At 39.1% G+C, this 23,186-nt stretch overlaps 1 protein-coding gene across 1 annotated transcript in view; it reads right to left on the bottom strand.

Annotated features, from left to right (window-relative positions):
* LOC149564470 (carbon catabolite repressor protein 4 homolog 5-like) overlaps window positions 1–23,186 on the bottom strand; it is a 176,792-nt gene that overhangs the window by 148,704 nt on the left and 4,902 nt on the right. The gene's annotated exons all lie outside the window — the stretch shown is intronic.

A 23,186-nucleotide genomic window follows, 5' to 3' on the forward strand; every position in this document is an offset into this window, starting at 1 on the left:
CAACTCAAACTGCCAACACAGTAAATACCATCAACGCATCCAACTGGCCTATATGGAATGTACAATCCAACTCTGCAACAATGGTGAACACTCCCGAATGAAATTGTACCAAGTATGGAGAATCCACACATTGTACAACTCCTGCAGTCGACACAACTCTGCAAATCACCGACGACTGTCTCATAAGCATAACTCCCATGCACCGCTGATGGCGAAAAGACATCACAAGATAAACAGCAAGAAATGGAACCCAAACCAAATTTGCCTGCCATCAACTCCTCAACACAAGGATCAAATGCTAACTGATGTACATACCCTGCAGTATAATGTTGATAAAAAGAACCAACCTGAGTCAACAACTCACCATGAACAAGTGATACAACCCACTGTGACTGATCACCAACTAAGTCAAGAGATGTCATAGCCAAAGGAGTAGAATCAATAACAACAACTGTTGAAGCATCACTCCCAAACTCCTGCTCTAAGTCATGTATTATCAAGCTGTCAACCACAGAATCTATCGCCATGTCATGCCCATCACAACTCTCATCCCGAGGCATTAAACCGTCCCATAACTGATGACAAGCACTAGGAACCAAAGTACATCTCTGTATCATCATCTCATCAACATGGTCACCAAAGGTAAATTGATGAGCATACCTCACAGTGTAATGCCGATAGAATGCGCCAATCTCTGTCAGTGGCTCAGACTACAATCCAGATGAAACTAACTGCAATCGATCATTAACCATGTTGGAACTGACTACTACCTCCGAAGATATCACCAAGGGAGTATTACTAGCAGGAACCATGCCAACTACTGGCTCACCAACATCACACATGATCTTTGATACAAAACCTCTAGTCTCCGTGCCATCAGTACTAGAGGCCACCACCATGTCAGGCACACAACAATCTGCTACAACACCCAACTCAACTGAACTTGACTCTAGTGGGAACGAACTCGATATGCCAATGTTAGTATCAAGGATGGATGCATTCCCATCTCCACTGTATGTAACAATCTCGACCATGGACATCCTCAGATCACCAAACACCACAGCTTGTGACTGTACAGAATCTAGTAAAGACTGCAGTCACTGTAACTCCATGGTCACCTTAGCCAAATGAAACTGTGACTCCTCGAAAGCCAACTGTGTACTCTCAAGAATCTCAGAAGTCACCTCGAGCTGTTGAGTAAGCTCACTCACCTTATCTTCCTTGGCCAATAATGCATCATATGCTGTACTCCCCCACTCCATAAGATAATCTCTGTCGGCTACCAACTGCATATAATTCTGTCTCAGGATCCGAATAGCCTCCCATAAAGAGTGGATCTCTGTCAAGGAAAGATAACTGCCTCCCTGCTCATCACTAGTAGGAGAACCCCATCCATAAACTACTAACAACTGACGAGCAGCATCGAAATGCTGGCAAGCAATAGCAATGTCTCGCTCACTAACTCTCAATTGACTGGACACATGATGGCACTGGCTAGACTGTCTCCTACCAACCTCCTCTGACGCACTGTCTAAAGGAGTATCCTCAAAGTTACTGGTCTCTAGAGTATTACCATCCATATCCTGCGAATCAACTCCAAAGCTCATATCAACATACGGAGTATCAAAAACTGTAGCACCGCTATCCAACTCCTCTGTACCAAAAGAAATTGCCAAGAAAACTAAGTCTTCAAAACTGCCCACTGCATCCTCCTGGATGTCATCAATGCCAATATGATCCTAGGACTCATCTGTACACACTGCTAAATATGAAAGATCATCAACACATTCTAGCAAGAATGGTCGACTGGATATATGAACAAAGCCCAACACCGGTGTATAAAAACTAATACCAACATCGGACAAGCTGCTGGCACAAGAAAAAACAACACAGTGTAATCTGCTAATCAAATCCATGATAGCACCCAAACAATCACTGCTACCAAAAAGTGTTATAGATCTCCAGTCAGTTGAATCCCAAACACCAATGAAACAATCTCAAGTCCATATCCGTAAACTAGAATCAGCTGGTAACTCAAGCAAACTCCTCACCTGAGTAATATGACCAATACCAACTAACTCCACATACCTGTCTAACATTGTCCCTGTATCCTGGATGTGAATGCAAGATGAACTCACAACATTGTCAACGGCCACATATGATTTACGTGCCGCAGAAAATTGAGTATCAGGAGTGCAAGATGAAACTAAACTCAACTCCATGCCATGCTTATCCCCATGTCTCTCCCAGTCCTGTAATGCCAATGGAGTATTCACCAAAGAAGCTCGAGTGTCTTCAAGCTCGCGAGAAAGCCTGTCAACTTCCTCCTTCCACCTCAAGGCATCTGAATAGTCTCCGACAAGGCTAAGAAGATGGTCATGATCTGATAGAAGATGTAAATATCTCAACTTCATCATTCCCATTCCTTCCCTAATTACCTGTAAATCAACACAAGAAGACTTTGCTTGAACTCCCTTATGTCTACCCTGTAACTGAATCATCCGGATGTGATCCTCTATCATATCTCGCATCCTGTCATGATGAGATAATGAAGTCACAATACTGTCTTCGCTCACCTTGAGCTGGCTGGACAAAGCATGTGAAGTACTACCAGCCTCAACCTCATGTGACGAAGCATCTAACTGTGCCTGGTACTCTCTCTCAGAAAAGTCATGGATGCTCAATGTCTGCTCATCTCTACCAGATATCTCACCATCAAGCACAACAACATCCTCATAATCATCATTTGAACCCACTACGTTGTAGTCACTGCCTGTTGGAACTAAACCATCCCGAGTACCTGTGACATCACCCTCTGACGACTTGTATACAATTGTCTCAACTTGAGTATCAAGTTGACCGTTACTATCAATCTGCGTAATATCCATCCCCACTACCTTCTGAAGTATTGTGTGCCCAACATCTTCCTCCAAGCTAGTCTGATTTTTGTCCTCCCTAGATTCGGCTATATGCTGGTCACCAACTGCTGCAAACTCCTTGTAGAGGTTTCTAGATACCTCACTTGTAGAGACCTCTTGTTCCTCTTTGTCTTTGTTCTGTGATGTAGTCCTCTTAAACATGGAAACCATCAATTCATTTATCCTTTTCTGACTTTCATCCAACCTTTTCAAATTTTGTTTAAGCTTCTTCATATCCTTGTCCCACTGCTTCTGGGTACTTGAAGTAAACATGATTAACTAACTAATTCAATGTCCAATCTACCCAACAGGATGGCACGTCAATAGCTCTGATACCACTGTAATAACCCCAATAGGTTATAACTCCTTCAAACACCAAAAATCTTTATACTTCAGTTGTTTGACATTTCGTCAAACACTTTGCAAGCAAGCTCTGATACCACTATAATGGTCCTGCTCAATTCCGACCTTAAAATGCTGATTGAAGGCTCGAAGAATTTTGTCAAACACTTTGCATACAAGGGGCCATATGACTGATATAACTTTTCAGATTGCTGCAATGACTCTTGTTTCGATTTGCATCAAAGAGAATGCTTACAAAAAGACTCCAGACTGTCTAAACAATGACTTAACATGAATGTGCAACTAATTTTGACAATATTCAATACAAATATGTGACTTAACTACTTGCAATATGCAGCTACAGCAACTCGTAATTATGATAAATACTTTGGATGCAACCTAAGATGGTATTAATGGACTTACAACCAAGTGTCATTAATATAAACACTTAGTATGCAAAATTATAACATTATTTATGCCAAAAAGAGAACTTACAGCCAACTGACATTTTGTCAAACAATTGGAATGCAAACTAATAAGCTGATCATCAACTCTAGGGTTGCAATATAGATAATCTTAAAATTACAACGCTCTTTCAATTGCAAAATCCTAGCCTTCCTTTGATACCAATAATGCCAAATAGCAAACAAAGACAAGTACAAGGTGAAATAATGAAGTGCTGAAGCTATATTTTGTACTCAGCTGAAAACCTACATTTCTCAGAAAATATGCCAAATGAGAAGTGAAGAACTTGATTGTGGATGGCTGTAATATTTTCCTTCAATGCTGCCCCTTCTGCTTGCTTTTTTTTCCGATCTGCTTTTTCTACTCGCTTTTTCCGGATTTACTTTTTTCGTTTTGCTTTTTCGAACTGCTTTTTCGGATTGCTTTTTTCGGAGCTGCTTTTTCGAACTGCCTTTTCGGCCTGCTTTTTTTTTTGTTTTGCTTTTTCGGCCTGCTTTTTTCGGACTCCTTTTTTTTCGGTTTTGCTTTATCGGCCTGCTTTTTTCGAACTGCTTTTTCAGCCTGCGGACCTGCTAGAAATAGCTTCTTTTTCGGGCTACTTTTTCGGCCTGCTTTTTTGGTTCTGCTTTTTCGGCCTACTTTTTCGGTTCTGCTTTAAAATGGCTTCCTATAATTTCAGACCTGCTAGAAATGACCTCCAATAATTTCGGCCCTGCTAAAATTGCCTTCTGAAATGCTAAAGTGTTGAAAATGGCCTTAGGCCCAATGATGCCCTAGCTGAAGTGACTCAAGTATCACCTCCAAATGTGCAACCCTTCAGAAGATATTTCACTTCCTCAGTTATGCTAATACAAGGAAGTTTTCGTTCCCAAAGATCAACTGACTATCTGAAACCACTTGGCTCCACAATAGACTATGTGACTGAATCACAATTTGATGTCAAGAGAGAAATAAACAACTGGATGATTAGAATGAAGCCCGGGGTGCCTATTTATTCTTTTTTCTCCACTTTCTCCAAAAGCTTCTAGAACATTATTTTATTTTATCTATTTAATGACTTTATAAAATATTTTATAATTCAAGTCACTTTATTAAATTAATTAGATATAAAGTTACATTTTAATATTTATTTATTTGATAACTTTATAAATAATTAACTTAATACCACTTATTTAATTAATTAAAATAATTAATTAGTCATCCTCATAAAATATTCATTATTTTGGACAACCTATTTAATTAAATTAATTAAATCAAATTGCCTCCAAAAATGGGGACATGACATTCTAGATAATGTTATGGCTATGTACAATGAACGGGATCTGTTCCTTGATCAAATTAAACAGAATCTGACTTTTGTTCAATACATGAATCTAGAAAAGAGAGACAGAGACCACAGCAGGATAGGAGGCCTAGGGCCCAGAATAGGGACTTGAAGCACGCCATGAACAAGTTATCTCTTCCCACTTTTGATGGCAACAGTAAGACATCCACTAGGGCTTGGATTCATAAGCTAGGCACCTACCTGAAACTTAAGCCCATGTCGGACAGAAGCCATTAGATTCACCACAATGCATTTAGAGGCAGCACCATATGATTGGTGGCATCATGGGTTGGTCACCCAGGATCATGGTCTCATTATATCTTACAAGATTTTCAGCTCTAAGCTGATCACCCGTTTTGATAGGAAGGATATTGAGGTCTACTATAGGGATTTCTAGATGACTTCATTGATGAGATTAAGTGGATCTCGGTGATAGTTCCGGATATGACAGAACAACGTAAGATGATGTTTACTGAGGGCTTACAGGATAGATTTAGAGGTTTGGTCAAGGTCCTTAAACCAAACACTTTGGATGATGCTATTAAGATCCCTCATGATCTAGACTCACCTTCTTCGATACTACAACCTCTTAAGAAATCTTATAAGGGGTCTACCTCGTTCCAGAAGAACAAGAATCAGCATAAGGCTACCCCTCCCAGATTGGACTTTGAGACATAGAAACAAACTCAAGAGGAAGAAGCTATGCTTCACTTGTAGGGAGTCATGGATGCCGGATCACAGATGCCTTGGCAAAGGTAAAATACACTATCGAGGTTCTTTTGAAAGTGGAGGATGAGCAGCAGTGGGGCAGCAATGTTGATGGCAGCAATGTTGATGGTAGCAATGAGGAAGAAAGTGAGGAGCAACGTCCTAAAGAGAGGAAGAAAAAATCCATTCCGAAACAATCTCCTATCATAGCGTCCCTTTCTAGCGATCCCATGGGTCACCCCTTTCGCTTGAAGGGTGTAGTTAGAGGGCAGCGTATTGTGTTTCTTTTAGATACAGATGCATCACATAAATTCACAAGCACGCGCTGGGTTTCACAGAGGAAGTTACAAATTAATGACATACCCGAGTTCAAAGTTAGAGTGGCAGGAGGCACTAGATTGAGGTGCACAAGGAAAAAATCGGGGCTTTCGATTCACTTTGATGACTTCCTTCTGGAGGCAGATTTTTATGTTGTTAATTTGGATGGATTAGATGCCATGTTGGGAAGACAATGGTTGCAAACTATTGGCAGGTATACAGTTGACCATGATAAGATGCAACTAGAATTCTTACAGGAGGTTCGGCAAGTGATTCTCAAGGCCATGCCAGTGAGTAAATCCAAGTTGATTTCAGCTCACAAGATGGAGGCTATTATGAGGCATGATGACATGGAGAGGGCAGCACACTGTTTCATTTCCTCTAAGGCTACTTTAGATTCAGAACAGCAGGTTCATGTTGATATTCAGTCGGTGCTTGATAAGCACAAGAGGGTTTGTGAGGACATACCCAAGATAGAGGGTTCAAGCATATCATTGAGTCAGAGGAGGGCGCCAAACCCGTCATCACCACACCTTATCGTCATCCTAGGCACTATAAAGTGGAAATAGAAAGGACAATTAAGCAACTCTTGGACATGGGCCACATCAGAACTAGCTCCAGTCCCTTTGCTTCTTTAGTCATTTTGGTGGAGGAGGATAGGACTCTTCGCATGTGTATTGATTACCGTGCTCTCAACAAGAGGACCATTAAGAACAAGTACCCTGTTCCTCGCATTGATGAGTTACTAGACGAATTACATGGGCAGTTTATTTCTCGAAGATAGATCTTAGATCTGGATACCATCAGATACGAATTCGTGAGGAGGATGTCCATAAGACATCTTTTCAATGTCACTATGGACACTATGAGTTCTTGGTTATGCCATTTGGGCTCACCAATGCGCCGGCCACATTTCAATCATGTATGAACCATATTTTTAGAAAACAATTGCACAAGAGCATGTTGGTGTTTTTTGATGATATCCTAGTTTTCAGCAGAACTTGGGAGGAGCATTTGCAACACCTAGATGAGGTACTTAGCATTATGGAGGAGCACTCATTGTTTGCAAAGGAGTCAAAGTGTGAGTTCGGATTGATTGAGATTCTTTACCTTGGACACGTGATTGGTGCAAATGGGGTGAAGGTACACCAGGAAAAGATACAAGCGATCCTAGATTGGCCACCTCCAAGGAACGTATCAGATTTGAGGGGCTTTCTTTGTCTTTGCTCTTATTACAGGAGGTTCGCTAGAGGCTTCTCTCAGACAGCAGCTCCCCTCACTGATCTCGCACAAAAAGGGGCATTCAAGTGGACAAATGATGCAAAGGTGACCTTTGATAAGCTCAAGAAAGTGATGAGCACATGTCTGGTTTCGAAACTTCTTGATTTCTCTCGCCCTTTTGTCCTAGAGTGTGATGCTTCGAGAGCGGAACTGGTGCAGTTCTAATGCAGGATAGGCATCCGATAGCTTATGAGAGTCGGAAGCTTAAGGACAGCGACAGATTGTACTCCACCTATGACAAGGAAATGTTAGCGATTATGCACACTTTAGCCAAGTTTAGACAATACTTGGTGGGTGGCAAAATCACAGTTAAGACAGACCACAACAGTTTGCGATACTTCTTAGAACAAAAGGATTTTAATGAAAGACAACAAAAGTGGGTCAGCAAAATTCAGGCCTATCATTTTGACATCAAGTATGTCAAGGGTAAGAACAATATAGTTGTTGATGCACTTTCTAGGAGACCTTCAGTAGTAGAGTGTTGTGCCATTTCCGAGATATCAGCAGATTGGAAGTCCTAGTTACTGGTTGAGTATTCTAAGAATACTCAAGCCTGTCAGATCATGGATGGGTAGCTCCAAAATAGCAAGTACAAGGTAATTGATGATGTGATTTTTTATAAGGATAGGATCTATCTCGTACCAAAGTCTAAGATCAAGGGAAAAATTATGGAGACTCTTCATGATGCACCATCAGCCAAACACCCAAGTTTCTTCAAAACCTATAGGAAGGTCAGGGAAAGGTTTTCATGGAAGGGCCTCAAGGATAATGTCCTTCAGCATGTCAGAGAACGTCGAACTTGTCACCAGAACAAGTCAGAGCACGAGTTTACAACCGGATTCTAACAACCTCTTCCTATTCCAGCACAGAAATGGGAAGTATCTCCATGGACTTCATTACAGGATTACGAGGAGTGCAGGGCAGAGATTCCATTTTTGTGGTTGTGGACAGATTGTCTAAGTTCGCTCACTTTTTTGCTATAGCGGCAAATTGATCGACCTCTCAAGTAGCCGAGTTATTTTTTCGAGAGGTTTTCCGTCTACATGGTCTTCCTGAAACAATTATGAACGACAAAGATAGCAAGTTTCTGAGCACTTTTTGGCAGGAACTATTCAAATTGGCAAGTACAGAATTGACACCCAGCACAGGTTACCACCCGCAGACAGACGGGCAGACTGAGATAGTAAACAAGTGGGTGGAGGGTTATCTCTGAAACTATGTAGCGGGGCAACAAAGAGCTTGGGTTAAATGGTTATATCTAAGGGAGTACTGCTACAACTCCTCCTACCACATGTCCATCTGGATGACACCGTTTCGAGCTCTCTACGGCAATGAACCTCTATCATTCGTAGACCTGGCTTTGTAGGACAGCAAAGCACCGCTAGCTAGAGATTGGATATAGGATCAGTAGGACATTCTCAGATCTCTTCGGGAGAACATTCTATAGGCTTAGAATCAGCAGAAGATGTATGTTAGTTGACGTAGGACAGAGCGAAGTTTTGAGTTACGTGACATGGTTTACCTTCATCTCCAACCTTATAGGTAGAGCTCCTTGAAGAAGAGTGGGTCCGAAAAGCTTCATCCTAGATTCTATGGTCCCTATCGCATTAGTCGAAGGGATGGAGAGGTTGCTTATGAGCTAGGCTTGCCAGACGATAGCAGAATTCATAACGTTTTCCACATTTCTTGCCTCAAGAAGGCGATTGGTCAGCATGTAGTGCCCTCCATTGGATTGCAATTGATTCTCCATTGGTGAACACTGGACAAATGAAGAGGCTCATTTATGTGAGAAAACTTCTTCACTCATGTCTGTAAAGGTGGTAAAGCAAGGTGATTCAAAGCATGAAAATGATGTAGTTGCTTGTATGCCTAACTATCATGTGCTTCAGGGATCATCAACGCCACAACATGAGGATTTGTCATGGAAACCTATTAAGAGGATCAAGAGTATTGTTTGCTCATTGTCATTATCATCTTTGTATTTGTTAGTGCTGCTAATGTGTTGTACATGGATAGTAGCTCAGGTAATGAATACAAAAAGATGTGGGAAAATGCAAATGGGTAGCAACATGATTGCAATTTTCATAATTATTGTATAGCTTTTTGGTGAAGCAGGTGCACAAATAAGGTGGACAAATATTGGACAAGTGGGAAAGTGTTTCTCTCACTTAGTGTCTAATTAAGAACCTTTTGGAGGTCCAAAAGTTCATTTAGTGGGGAGGAACGATCCAGGTGGGTCGTGAAGACCTCAAAAATTCAGCCCACTCAAAATCTCCCAAAATTGACATCAATGCATAGAGCACAATGAAACATTCCTGACACAATTTGAAGTGTGTCAAAAGGAGTCTATTTGCTCGAGATTTGCTTCGTCAAAGTTCGAGTCAAACTAGTGAACCAGGGATTGACCAAAAAGGTGAAATTGGACCATCTCAAAAGTGGTCAACAATGGGTCTTAAATTAAAGAGCCCGTCAAGAGCTTTCCAACGGCGTTCGTTTCGTCAAAAACGGAGCTCACATGTGGAAGTTATGATTGTTTGAAGTTGGATGCTAAAGCCAAGTATGATGACATCAGCATGACATCATCATGATAGGGTGTCATGAATTTCCATGATTTACCATGATTTTTTAGGTGGTCTTTTTGTTTTAAAATGACTAATGTTGTTTTAAAATATAAAATGAATGTATAACCTTCCTATTAATAAGGATTCACTTTCTTATTTAAAAATTTAATAAGAGGTCATAATCTAATCGAGATTTCTATGTAAGGCTTGAATTATAAAAGCCAAAAATTGAATCGGTTAGAATATAAGGGCTATTATTATTAAGAATTTATATGGGAGGTATATGGAAGATTTATTTGTTATTTAAGGGGGAAATAGTTATCAAATTTGTTATGTGGTTTTATACCAAATAAGGAAAATATTTTGTATAAAAGAGGATTTATTTTCTTGAGAAGACAATTAATCCTGGAGGAGGATTTTGATAAGTCTTGTAATTCTTGAATTGAGAATTTGGGAGAGAATGCTCTAGAAAATTAAGTGGTCTCATAGTATGAGATAAAAACTTAAAATTTTCTTGAGAGTATTTTTGATGACATTGTGTCATTTTTGTAAAGGCTTAAAGCCCATTGAGAGAGAGTTGCAGTTTTATTGCTTAGCATTGTAAAAAGTGGCGAGGGAGCTATTGGGAGAGAATGCTCTAGAGAATTAAGTGGTCTCATAGTATGAGATAAAAACTTAAAATTTTCTTGAGAGTATTTTTGATGACATTGTGTCATTTTTGTAAAGGCTTAAAGCCCATTGAGAGAGAGTTGCAGTTTTATTGCTTAGCATTGTAAAAAGTGGCGAGGGAGCTAGGGACGAACATGTTGCTAGCAAGTTCCAGTCATCGCAGTGTGGAAGCAGGAAGTAGATTGTAACTCCATGGAATACCATGGTGATCTATGAGTTTTGCATCATAATAATGGCATCGATCTTGCGAGTTTGCAAATCCAGAGACGTAGCCAGAGTCTGGTGAATTCCGAAATCAAATCTTTTGTCTCTTGTTCTTTCTGATGCATGTTTTGTCTACTTAGTTATTTTCCACATTTCTAAGTATTATTTGCTTAGTTCACAAACAACATTAGTTACGATCTTTTTATTATATCTGTATCCTAGTGAATCTTGAAATTCTAAGTGATTCATAACAAGGAGGTTACAGAGCATGTCCCCTTCTCCGCACTAGGCCTTATGGAGCCTTGTTAGTCTATCTTTCCATCCGGATAGACTAACAACATTTATTTTAATGATGCCAACCAGTCACAGGATTCTATTTGATTTCGTTGGAGAGAGATTTAAGTATAGAACTTCCTATAGTTAAGTCACTTTATTTTATAAAGTTGATTTATAAAGTTACTTTATGATTTAAAGCCACTTTATGACAAAAGTAACTTAAGTGACTAAAAGACGAAATGGGTTTTTATCCCACATTGCCTAGTTGTTTGTATTTTCCCTCACATTGAGGTTATAAAAGCAAAGAGCTACATGGGGATTCACACCATGAAATACAATACTGTTTTAAACAAAACATCAAGGTTGCTTAAATGTGACTGGTTTTCTTAAGGACAAAACCCCTTAAGAAGAATTGAGAGGTTGGACATAGCCCCAGCACCTTATTTTACTGCATTCAGGTCCAGAATTGGAGACAGCATATTGGAGTCAGCAAGAATCACCTTTGAAATTGTGATAAGTCCTGTGTTTAGTTCTGGCAAGTGTAATATTTAATACTGTATGAGCACCTCGTCCAGACATGTTGAACGTCAACGTACTATGAAGAATATTGTGAGGTTATCAGACCACCGCAGGCAGTTGTAGGAAGGAGGCACGACACCTGGGCAGAAGAATTCCCATGGACAGGTTTTTGGGAAGTCGGCAGCATCAGTAGCAGTGGTTGTCACACAGGGCAGTGTCAGAGGTTTAACGCCCTTAGAGCAGGCCGCAGGAAGTGTGAGCTGGTAACCAACCTTGCGTGAGGAACATATACAAAGATTCATTGTCCCCCTTGAGTGGAACCATCATAGACGGCAATGTGAGAAGGGGAGACAACTCTAACGTAGCTGGGTTGACGAATTGCTTCTCGACAGAACCCTCACGGCTTGATTCAGTGGCACCAAGGTGGGATTTGTTGGCATGTTGACACAACCGAATTGGAGATATTCCGTGAGTCCCTATTGCAACTTCAGAAATAACCCAGCCGTAAGCAAGGTAATGTGCATCACATCTGTCCTCATATGGTACTTACATTGATATTCTAAATCGGTTTGTTTGTGGTAATAGAGCTACATTTCCAAGAATACCATATTCTGTTGTTTGTTTCTATTGTTAAACAATGGAGGTGATAATATGCGGTTTGAATTCATTGGTACAACTGGAAAAAAGAAAACAATAAACGGCACCCGCTCTTTAACAGAACACCATTCTAAATCAATTAACAACTCAAAAGTATTAAAATTATAAATCAGGACAGCAGAGAATACTACACTATGAGACCATTGTGGGAAGAACGAAAGAAAAGACATACTATGAGCTAAGATTGGGTCTCTAATTGCATTTAATTCATGTAAGTTGTCCCATTGCTAAATGATGTTGTTGTGAGCTTTTCTACAAAAAGGCATGCCCCACCATATAGCTAGTTTAACTTTTGTATGATATTTTTTTCTGCAAATTCTATAATCATTCCTGTTTATTGATTGTCATAGCCTTAGAGCTAAGGTCCTAGGTTTCTGACATAGCATTTATTTGCCCCGTTGTAAATTTTTAAGCTTTTTGCACCAAATTGACTAACATCATTATGCATCAAGTATTGATGTCATATCAACCTTGATCATGTTGGCAGGTGTTATCATGGGTAGTAATAAATAGTCAACCATTGTTTTCTCATCAACAGAAGTTGAATATAGACGTGCAAAACAAGTGAATATGGAGCTGCAATAAAAGCAATAAATAAAACAACATGGCTTGAAAGATGACTGGATGCATATGGGTACTACTCACAAGTACAACTTTTTATGCAGTAGCCTAAGCTGTGTAAAGAACAAAGCACGCTAAATTCATGTGTGCTTAATTCACGAAGCGGTTCTTAATGGCCAGATTACTCTACAATTCTACCAACCTGATGATCAGATGATAGATATTTCTACAAAGCCTCATTGCAAGGCAAAATTTTGTAGATTCAATTCAATTCTGAGCCTGAAGGATTCGCTACTGAATGCAGTGTGGATGACTTGATGTATCTTTCCCCATGTACTTCTGTCTTCCATTGTAAAGCATTATAAAATTATTGTGTAACTATTGTAATAAGGACAAAAAGAAGGATTAGGTTTTATGGATATTCATTATTTTTGATAGAAGGCTCCAAAATATAGGTTAACCCTCCTTGCATTAATCAGGGCAAATGTAGGATGTTTTCAATAGGTAGGTGACATGAGTCTAGGTAACAACTTTAACCAAATGACTGTATTTGGCGTGTGATAGTACAATTAATAATTTATTATTAATTAATATCATCTTCTCTAATAATATGATCAAGTCATATTAATTTATAAGGCTAAAACTCATAAATCTTAGAGCCTTTATAAATGTTTGTGGGACTGCTAAAATGGAACTTGGATCTCAAATAAATATAATGTCCTAATATGTCTTCATTTGGTTCTTTGAGAAAGGAATGCAAACACTCTATTGCAACTCACCTAGCATGCTATGGGATATTGGGTCATGTACTATAAATCTGAAATTGGCAATCTCAATTGGACTCACTAAGGTACTATATATACCTGGCATAAAAAGAAACTTGGTCCCTATATCTGCCCTTGAAGAGGAAGGTTACAGAATCACATTTATGGAGGGAAAAGTCTCAGCTTGGCCTAAGAACTCAAATATTAAAAATGCTCACAAAATTGCTAGACATGGATGTCTTTACAAACTAAACTCTTACTCTCATTCAGCCCTTCTTCATGAGACCGTCAAAGAAATTGAAATCTAGCACAGGAGACTAGGTCGCCTTCATTTCCGAGGGTTACCTTGCTTAGAGAAAATAGTAACTAGATTACCAAAACTTCATCCTAATCATGAAGGAACCTATAAAGATTGTGCTCTAGGAAAGAACATTAAAACCACCTTTCATAACAGTGAAAGCAAAACCAAGAAGTAGAAATTATTCACTCTGATTTATGTGGACCAATGTCAGTTCCTTCCCTTGGGGGTTTCTCTTACGACATCATATTTGTGGACGATTTCTCCAGAAAAACATGAATTTACTTTTTGAGAAAGTAAAGAGTCTAAAGAAATTTTGACAAAATTTAAAGAATTCAAAACCCTTGTAGAAGACTTATCTAGAAAGAAAATCAAAATCTTAAGAACTGATAATGGCAAAGAATACATTTATGAGATCTTTATAAATTATTGTAAAACAGTTGGGATCAAGAGGGAGTGTTCAGTCCCTTACAATCCCCAACAAAACGGAGTAGCAGAGAGAAAGAATAGAACTATAGTTGAAGCTACTAAAGCTATGCCTCATATTAAAATCTTGAAACTTTTCTTTAGGGAGCAGCCTCTAATTCTGTTGTTTTCATTCAAAACAGATGTCCTCACTCTCACCTTGACTTCAAAACCCCTGAAGAAGCATTTTCCAGGAAGAAACCTGATCTTAAACATTTAAGAATATTTGGGTGTCCAGTCTTCATTCACATTCCTAAGGAGAAAAGAACAAAGCTAGAACCCTCAGGAAAAAGAGGAATCTTTGTAGGATATAGTGAAACATCTAAAGCTTATTGTATTTGCATGCCTGGTCAAAGGAATATTGAATTAAGTTGAGATGTAATATTTGATGAGGACACAAACTTCAAAAGGTCCAAAGATGAACATGAGTCAACTTCAGATGAGACACCACAAGAATCAGGTTCTGATATTGAGAGGGAGATTCTAATGGAAGAAGATAACTCTATTGAACCTATGGACCTTACTCACACTTCTGAGGAAAAGAAAAGTCCACTATGGGCCATAAAGTTAATTAAAGAAAACAGCTCCATCCCTTCTGAATTCATTAGAGAAAGAAAACATCCAAATATATTTTCCAGTTACATTGCATTAATGAGTGAAATATCCAAGTCTGAACCTTCTAATGTAAAAGAAGCCATGAAACAACAAAATTGAAAAGATGCTATGACAGAAAAATACAATTTCATACTTAAGAATGATGCTCGGGATATAGTTTCTAGACCTAAAAACAAATCGGTTGTCTCCAAATGGTTATTTAAGATCAAACATGTTGCAGATGGAAGCATAGACAAATAAAAAGATAGGTTTATTGCAAGAGGTTTCTCTCAAAAGGAAGAAATAGACTCTGAGGAAAATTTCGCCCCAGTAGCCAAATATACTTCTGTCTAGACTATTATAGCCATTGCTGCATCCAAGGGATGGAAAATTCATCAAATGGATGTCAAGACTGCATTTTTAAATGGTGTTATAGAAGAGGAAGTTTATCTCAAACAACCTGAAGGATTTGTAGTGAACAATAAACAGTCACATGTATGTAAGTTAAAGAAGGCACTATATGGACTAAAACAAGCTCCTCGAGCTTGGTACGAAGGAATAGATCATCACCTAACTAAACTTGGTTTCATCAAAAATATTGCAGACCCTAATCTGTACTTCATAGCACTACATGGGGATATGTTGACTATGGTTTTGTATGTTGATGACCTTTTGATTATAGGAGAAGATCACCTAATTGACAAATGTAAACAAGATCTTGCATCTGAATTGATATGAAGGATTTGGGACTACTACACTACTTCTTGGGGCTAGAAGTATGGCAACATGATCATGAGATCTTCTTAAATCAAGGTAAGTACACACTAGACATACTCAAAAGATTTGGCACGATGGACAACAAGCCAATGAAGACCCCTATGGAAACAAATCTACTAAAATTAAAAGAGGAAACTGAAGATTCTTAGAATGTTAATCCTACACTCTATCGACAAATCATTGGATCTCTAATGTATTTGGTAAATACAAAGCCCGACATTTGTTATGCAGTACATGCTCTCTGTCAGTTCTATTACAATAATAGATAAGACGTCTATTATTAGTTAATGGTTATCTTGTAAATATCTTTAGCTTTAGTTTGCTTTCATTTTTTGCTTTCTCTGGAATAGAATGTTTCTATTCTTTACGATCGTTTCCTAAGGAAACATCGTCTCTTCCTTTTGTATAAATTGACCTTTCGGTCTCTGTTATTAATAAGCAAGTATTTACCAATTACCTTGTAATATGGTATCAGAGCTAAATACTTAAATTTTTTCGGAAAAATTTATAATTTCTTCTTGAAATTATTTGTTTAAATTTTTCCAAAATTATTTCAGCTAATTTCTCCAAAACCCACCTAGGGTTTTTCTGCTTGGAGAAATTCCCGAATTACGGGTCTGCAAATCGCGTGGAAATCGTGGCCATTTTTTGAAGACTCGCGTTTTTGGGGTGAAAATCTGCATGTTTCTGTATCAAATCTTCATGCTCTTAGCCGTCTCAGTCTGTTATCGTGCTCTGGGAAGCAGATTCGACCATTTTTCATCAAGAAATCTGAAGTTTTTTCAAGCTTATTTCAGCTAGGGCCGTTTTTTTTCGAAACCCTAATTTTTGGGGTCGAAAAAATTTTTTGTTTGCAGATTCTTGGTGGGTTTTTCGAGAGCTCAACTGGGTTGTCGTCCGTTTTTCTGGGTGCCTCGATTTTCGAGCCAATGGATTCAGAAAACGACAGCAGATTTCTTCTGCGTTTTTCGAGCTCTCTTTTGGGTCATTCTCTAATTTTTCTGGGTCTTCCATATTTTTGCCTCGAAGAACGTGCCTTCACAGATTTTCACAGTTTTTCATTGAAAAACGTGCCATGGCATCTTTGACAAATATTCTACTCGAGCATAATTCCAAATTCAATGGTCGCAATTATGGAACCTGGAAGCAGCGCATCATCGCAATCTTCGAATATCGAAACACCGATCAACTTGTTCTGGGTGTTAAGCAGCGTCCGACTTCTCCGGGTCCTGATCAAGATACATGGGATCTGAACAATCGAGAGGCAGTAATGCTTCTCAAACTCTCCGTAGCTGATGACCAGCTTTCTCAGATTCCATCCGGCAAGACAGCGGCCGAAATCTGGACACATCTAAAAGGTCTTCATGAGACTTCCGACAAGAGCAGAGCCTTCTTTCTGAAAAACACTCTGTTTTCTATTGTCATGGATGAGCGCACCTCGCTCCAGGCACACTTGAATCGGATTCAGGAAATCCGTGATCAATTACTTGCCATCGGTCGCAAGATGGAGGAAGAGGATATTGTGGTAATCACTCTTCGGAGTTTACCAAATTCCTATGAGCATTTTATCGAGACTCTCAACATCACATCTACTGGTGTTGATCTAAAGTTCACTGATCTCTGCACCCTGCTACTTCAGCAAGATCGGTGGAAACAACAGTTCGGTAGCAGCTCCAGTTCCACCTCCACTAAGCAAGCCTTTGCTGCGAAATCCTTTCAGAAGGATAAGGGCAAGTTTCAGCAACCATCTCAGCAGAAGTCTTTTGCTCCAGCATCCGATGGTACCAAAAAGAACATTCAATGCAACTATTGCCACAAGTATGGTCACATGAAGGTTGCATGTCGGAAACGCTTAGCTGCCCAGTCTAAGCAATCAGGTTCGCAACCCAAAGCGAACAGTGCAGAGCACACTGAGCAGGTGGAATCTGCCTTTTATGCCTTCATGGCTAAAAGACCTGCAGATCATGTACAATCATCTGCCTGGTACATTGATTCAGGTGCCTCTCGACATTTCACTCACCGCAGAGACTGGTTTACTGACTACCAGCCTTATTCAGATTCTGTTATCTTTGGTGGTGGAGAAGAGTACACGGCTGTTGGTAAAGGCAACATTCAAATTCAGTCTGTTGGGAGGAAGCTCATATTCCTTGATGTGTACTACGTTCCAGGGATGGAACTAAATCTACTCTCGGTCAGTCAGTTGCTGCGACATTCTCCACACTTGGCAGTCACCTTTAGTTCACATCAGTGCACCATCACTGATCGGGCGACTAAGTCTACTATTGCAGTTGGTCTTGAGGATCATGGTCTTTTCAGACTTACTGATTCTGGTGATTCTCAGGACTTAGCTATGGCTGCTCGTCGATCTTCCATCAGCACACTTTGGCATCAGCGATATGGGCACTTAAATGTGCATTATCTCTCACAACTTGCTCGGGATGAGCTTGTTCTTGGTTTGCCAGAGATTCAAACCCAACAACTTGGAGTTTGTGACGCATGTCAGGCTGGGAAGCAACATCGCACACCTTTCCCCAGTGGCGATTCTTGGCGAGCTTCTCAAGCACTTCAGCTTGTTCATGCTGATATTTGCAGCCCTATGGCCACTCCTTCTGTTCTTGGGTACAAGTATTTTCTGTTGTTTGTAGATGATTTCAGTAGAAAAATGTGGGTGTATTTCCTTAAAAAGAAATCCGATGCATTTATTGTATTTCAGAAGTTTAAACCCTTAGTTGAAAAAGAGTCTGGGAAATCTATTATTACTCTTAGATCAGACAATGGGGGGGAATTTTGTTCTAATGTTTTCTCCAGCTTCTTGGATACACATGGCATCCAACGCCAGTTCACCACACCCCACACGCCACAACAGAACAGTGTAGTTGAACGTCGGAACAGGACAATCACCGAGATGGCTCGTTCCATGCTCGAACACAGACATGTTCCGAAGCGTTTTTGGGCAGAAGCAGTTAACACTGCAGTTTATCTGTTGAACCGGTCACCCACAGTGGCGGTCAAAGGTAAAACTCCGGAAGAGGCCTGGTCAGGTCGCAAGCTCAGAATCAGTCACCTGAAGGTTTTTGGCTCTCTTGCTTTTGTTTGGATCCCTGATGCTTCACGCACCAAGTTGGATGCCAAGAGTAAGAAACTCATGCTTGCTGGATATAGCAGTCTTCACAAAGCCTACCGCCTTATTGATGTTGAGACATCTCGTCTCATATACAGCCGCGATGTAGTCTTTGATGAGCAGCGAGGACCATTCATGCCTATTTCTCCTGTTCCTGATCCAGCAGACCAGCCTATGCAGGTTCATGATTTGGGAGTTCGGCTTCCATTAGGTCCACCTGATGGGAGGGCTCCAGTAGCTCCTACAGCTCCAGTCCTGCCAGTGATACCTGTACAGCCACCTCCGGCTTCTCCTACAGGATCACCTCGTTTTGAAGATGCTTCACCTGAGTTTGATCCAGATTCTTCTGATCAGGATCCTACTGATCAAGCATCTCCTAGTACTACTGTTGGTCATTCTCCTCTCCGGCCTAAGTGGTGGGCTAAGACACTTGCTGATCTTCATGATGATGAGCTCATTGATGGGAGAACTACTCGGAAAAAGAGCAAAACTATAGATTCTGTTAACTTTGCTCTTATGGCCAACATTCACAGTGTGTTTGAACCTCAAACATATTCCGAGGCTAAAGGAATTCCAGAGTGGGAACAGGCCATGCAATCTGAACACCAGAGCCTGCTGAAGAACAACACTTGGGTCCTTTCTGATCTTCCCCCAGGGAAGAAACCCATTAGCTGCAAATGGGTCTACAAAATCAAATACAAATCAGATGGTACTTTGGATAAGTACAAAGCTCGTTTAGTGGCAAAGGGCTTTTCTCAGCGTCAGGGCATTGATTATGAGGAGACCTTTGCTCCTACTGCAAAGATGAGCACCATCAGATTAGTCTTATCCATGGCAGCACAGTTTGGCTGGAAGGTCCATCAGATGGACGTAAAGAAACATCGTCTCTTCCTTTTGTATAAATTGACCTTTCGGTCTCTGTTATTAATAAGCAAGTATTTACCAATTACCTTGTAATAAGTTCATGTGTGAACCTAAACAAGTTCATTTAGTCGCAGCAAAACACATTCTCAAATATCTTCAAGGTACATTTGAATATGATCTAAAATACACTAATACTGAACTGAATCTGAGTGGATTCACAAACTCCGAATGGGCAAGAAATTCTATCGATCGAAAGAGTACATGAGGATGTTGTTTTACCTTGGGATCAGCATAGATATCATGGTTTAGTAGAAAACAGTCATCAATAGCTCAAAGTTCTACAGAAGCCGAATACAAAACTGCATCTATGGGAGCACGAGAAGTTGTATAGTTAAGGAAACTCCTAGTTGGATTATTTGGGGAAACTTTACCACCTACTATTATCTATTGTGATAATCAGAGCTGCATCAAACTCTCCTTGAATCCAATGTTCCATAACAGATCAAAACACATTGAGATATCGTATCATTATATTCGAGACATGGTTGAGAAGAATGTGAATGAGTTGAGATATGCTAGTATAGAGAATCAAATTGCAAACATTCTTACTAAACCACTTGCTAGGATAAAGGTGGAACACTTTCGTAAGGAACTTGGTATGATTGTAAATTTTGAGAAAATATCTCAAGATAATTGATTGTTGTACTTTGGATATTATAAATATTATAAATTTTGGAACCTACGTCTATCATTAGGAAGTGAAGACTTTCAAATGATTTTTCACTTGTACTTGGAGAAGTTATTATAAGGTGACGACCCATAATAACTTGTATCATGATAAACATTTTGAGTAAACGTTGAAATAAAATCATGAAAGGCTTTATCTTATAAATCAATACCTAGGTGTTAGATATCATTAAACTGACTATCTACAAGTTGCCTGTATAGATATTTTGTTTTGGTACTTGGTGAATATCCTGCCTTGATATTCTAATAGGCCATTACCACATTGAGTACTTGGTGAACGTCATTAAATTGATGATTACTCTGAGTACTTGGTGAATACCATTAAATTGATATTCTGATAGACCAATACTCAAATTGACCCATATAATATCAAAGTGTATTTGATGAATATTATATGCAAATATTCTGATAAATCAAATACTCTCATATCATTGTATATATAGAAAATCTTTTGATCAATTTCTTGTTGTTGAGTGAGTTTAAATGTTCATGTTCTATGCTTGTCCTTTTCAACTAAGAGGGAGTGTTAATGATTTAATTCATTCAGGATCAAATCTATATTGAAAACCAACATATTTTTTGTGAGATATGTGTGTGTGTGTGTGTGTGTGTGTGTGTGTGTGTGTGTGTGTATATCAGTTTTCAATGTAATCGATTATCTGTTTTGACCGACAGACATGTTAGTTAAACTCCTTAATGTATTTGTTTACCATTGGTGATTGGTGACTTGGAGAGTCACGTCCCGGATGGGAAGTGACTCCTCCAAGAGTCACTCCCATCCGAGACATCACTCCCCTGATGTTTACAAATTATCTGTTCATCGCCGATGGAGAAATACGAACACAGAATTACACAAGTCTTCTACCTTCATCAGCAATTTCATTTATTTGTTCGGTCATCTGCTGTTAATAAAGTCAGTTTCATATTTATAGAAGGATATAAAATTTCTGTTATATCTCAGTAAATATACTGAACAGAGAATCATCAAATCATTACATTATCTTATATAGATAATTATAAATGTAAGAAGCAAAACTAAAAGAATAAATTTGTAATATCAAGTCTGAATTTTAACACTTGTAAATGAGTTCTTCCCTGCAAGATAAGTTCAAGGTGAGATCCCTTTTTAATGTGTGCTTCTCTACAAGAGAAGTTTGAGGTAAAACCCCTTGTTAATGCATTCTTCTTTGCAAAATAAGTTTGAGGTGAAAGCCCTTGTTCCACACTCTAGGAGTAGCTACAGTGGATCGAACCTCTGGGAGTAGTCATGGTGGAAGTTGTGTGTAACTCCATGACTTAGGTTTCTGTTTCACCCTCAGAGAGGAGCTATAGCGAACATTGTTATGCTGAGATAAGAAAATTATATTAAGAAAATTTGTAATGAGATTTTGTTATTGACATTTTTCTATTGCAGCTTCATTGTGCTTGTCAAATTGTGATACACTGTGACATTTGAATGATCTCTCTCTTGCTAAGAGGAAGTGTTAATGTTTTTATAGCTGTGAAAGATATCATTTAGCAGTCAATGCATATGGAGATGTTTTGTATTCACGTTGTGTCTTATAATTGAGTGGGTTGAGCTATGCAGTGGCTCATGGATGTGAGCCAGCATCATGGGTGCTTGACTCTTGCATTTATGATTGTCATTAACAGCCGACTCCTTGTATTTCCTATGTGTCTCTTCAGATGCCAATACATTAGTATGGAACAGATCTAAGAAAAAGACTTTCAGCAGTAGTATGAGTGTGATTATGGCTAGCGCTGTAAAAAGATTATTCTGCAGGCACCCTGCATGTGATGACTGACTTTGTGAGGTGGCTCACGATTTCGCAACTGTTCATGCTTTTATGTTTGCATTTATTATTGTAATGCTACTCTCCTTGTTTACCACCACATGACCTTTCAACTTCTGGTGACCATATAACACTTGAGCTTTAGTAGAGAAAAGGCTTTTCTTTTTCGTCTTGATATATATTTGTAGATAGTAGTTTTCCACAATCCATTAGAATTCTTAGCTGTGTTTTCTGGGTAGATTGTGTTACAATTTTTGCATCAACGTTTCGGATCACACTCTGTGATCCATCATCAGGATGAGAGAGCTGAAGGAAAAAAGTAGAAAGATTGCAGACCCAACAAGGATAAAAAGGTTGGGAAAGGAGGTGGGGGGGGGTAGGTGCACCCCAATCAAGACAAGTTTGAGGTTCAACAAAAGGGACAAGGAGGGAAGGGAACCCCAAAAAACGATAAAAATACATCCAACCACAAGAGGGGAAACAACCACCAGAAATAATGACAGAACTACTATTAAAAACCAAAGTGAAAGAAAAATAAAACAAAAGAGGGTGACCCAAAGGGTGAATAAGAAGGCTGGAAACAAAATAAAAACACAACCAAAGATGAAAATGTATAAATATGCATGATATTCATTAATACATGAAATAATTAAAAATAAAAACAACCTAAAGAAATGCCAACGAAATTCTAAGTTGCGTCAGCTTTCATTTTTTGAGGTGAGATCCAGTTATCGCTATTCAAAGTTTTAAACAGAGATTAGCATTAGCAGAATATCATCTGATACTAAATGGCACTGTCATGTGAGCATGCTGAAGATCTGTTTTGTCGTCTATCAATTTTATTAAGTGTTTTATTTTTTTCTTTAATATTATACTGTACATGATCGCAATAGAATAGACTCATAAGTCAAGGTCATTTGATTATTTATATCTGTGCAATACTTGGAGATTTTGGACAAG

This window comes from Cupressus sempervirens, chromosome 3 (genome assembly GCF_028749045.1).
Source record: "Cupressus sempervirens isolate cs-2001-9-10 chromosome 3, ASM2874904v1, whole genome shotgun sequence".
Lineage (NCBI taxonomy): Eukaryota > Viridiplantae > Streptophyta > Pinopsida > Cupressales > Cupressaceae > Cupressus > Cupressus sempervirens.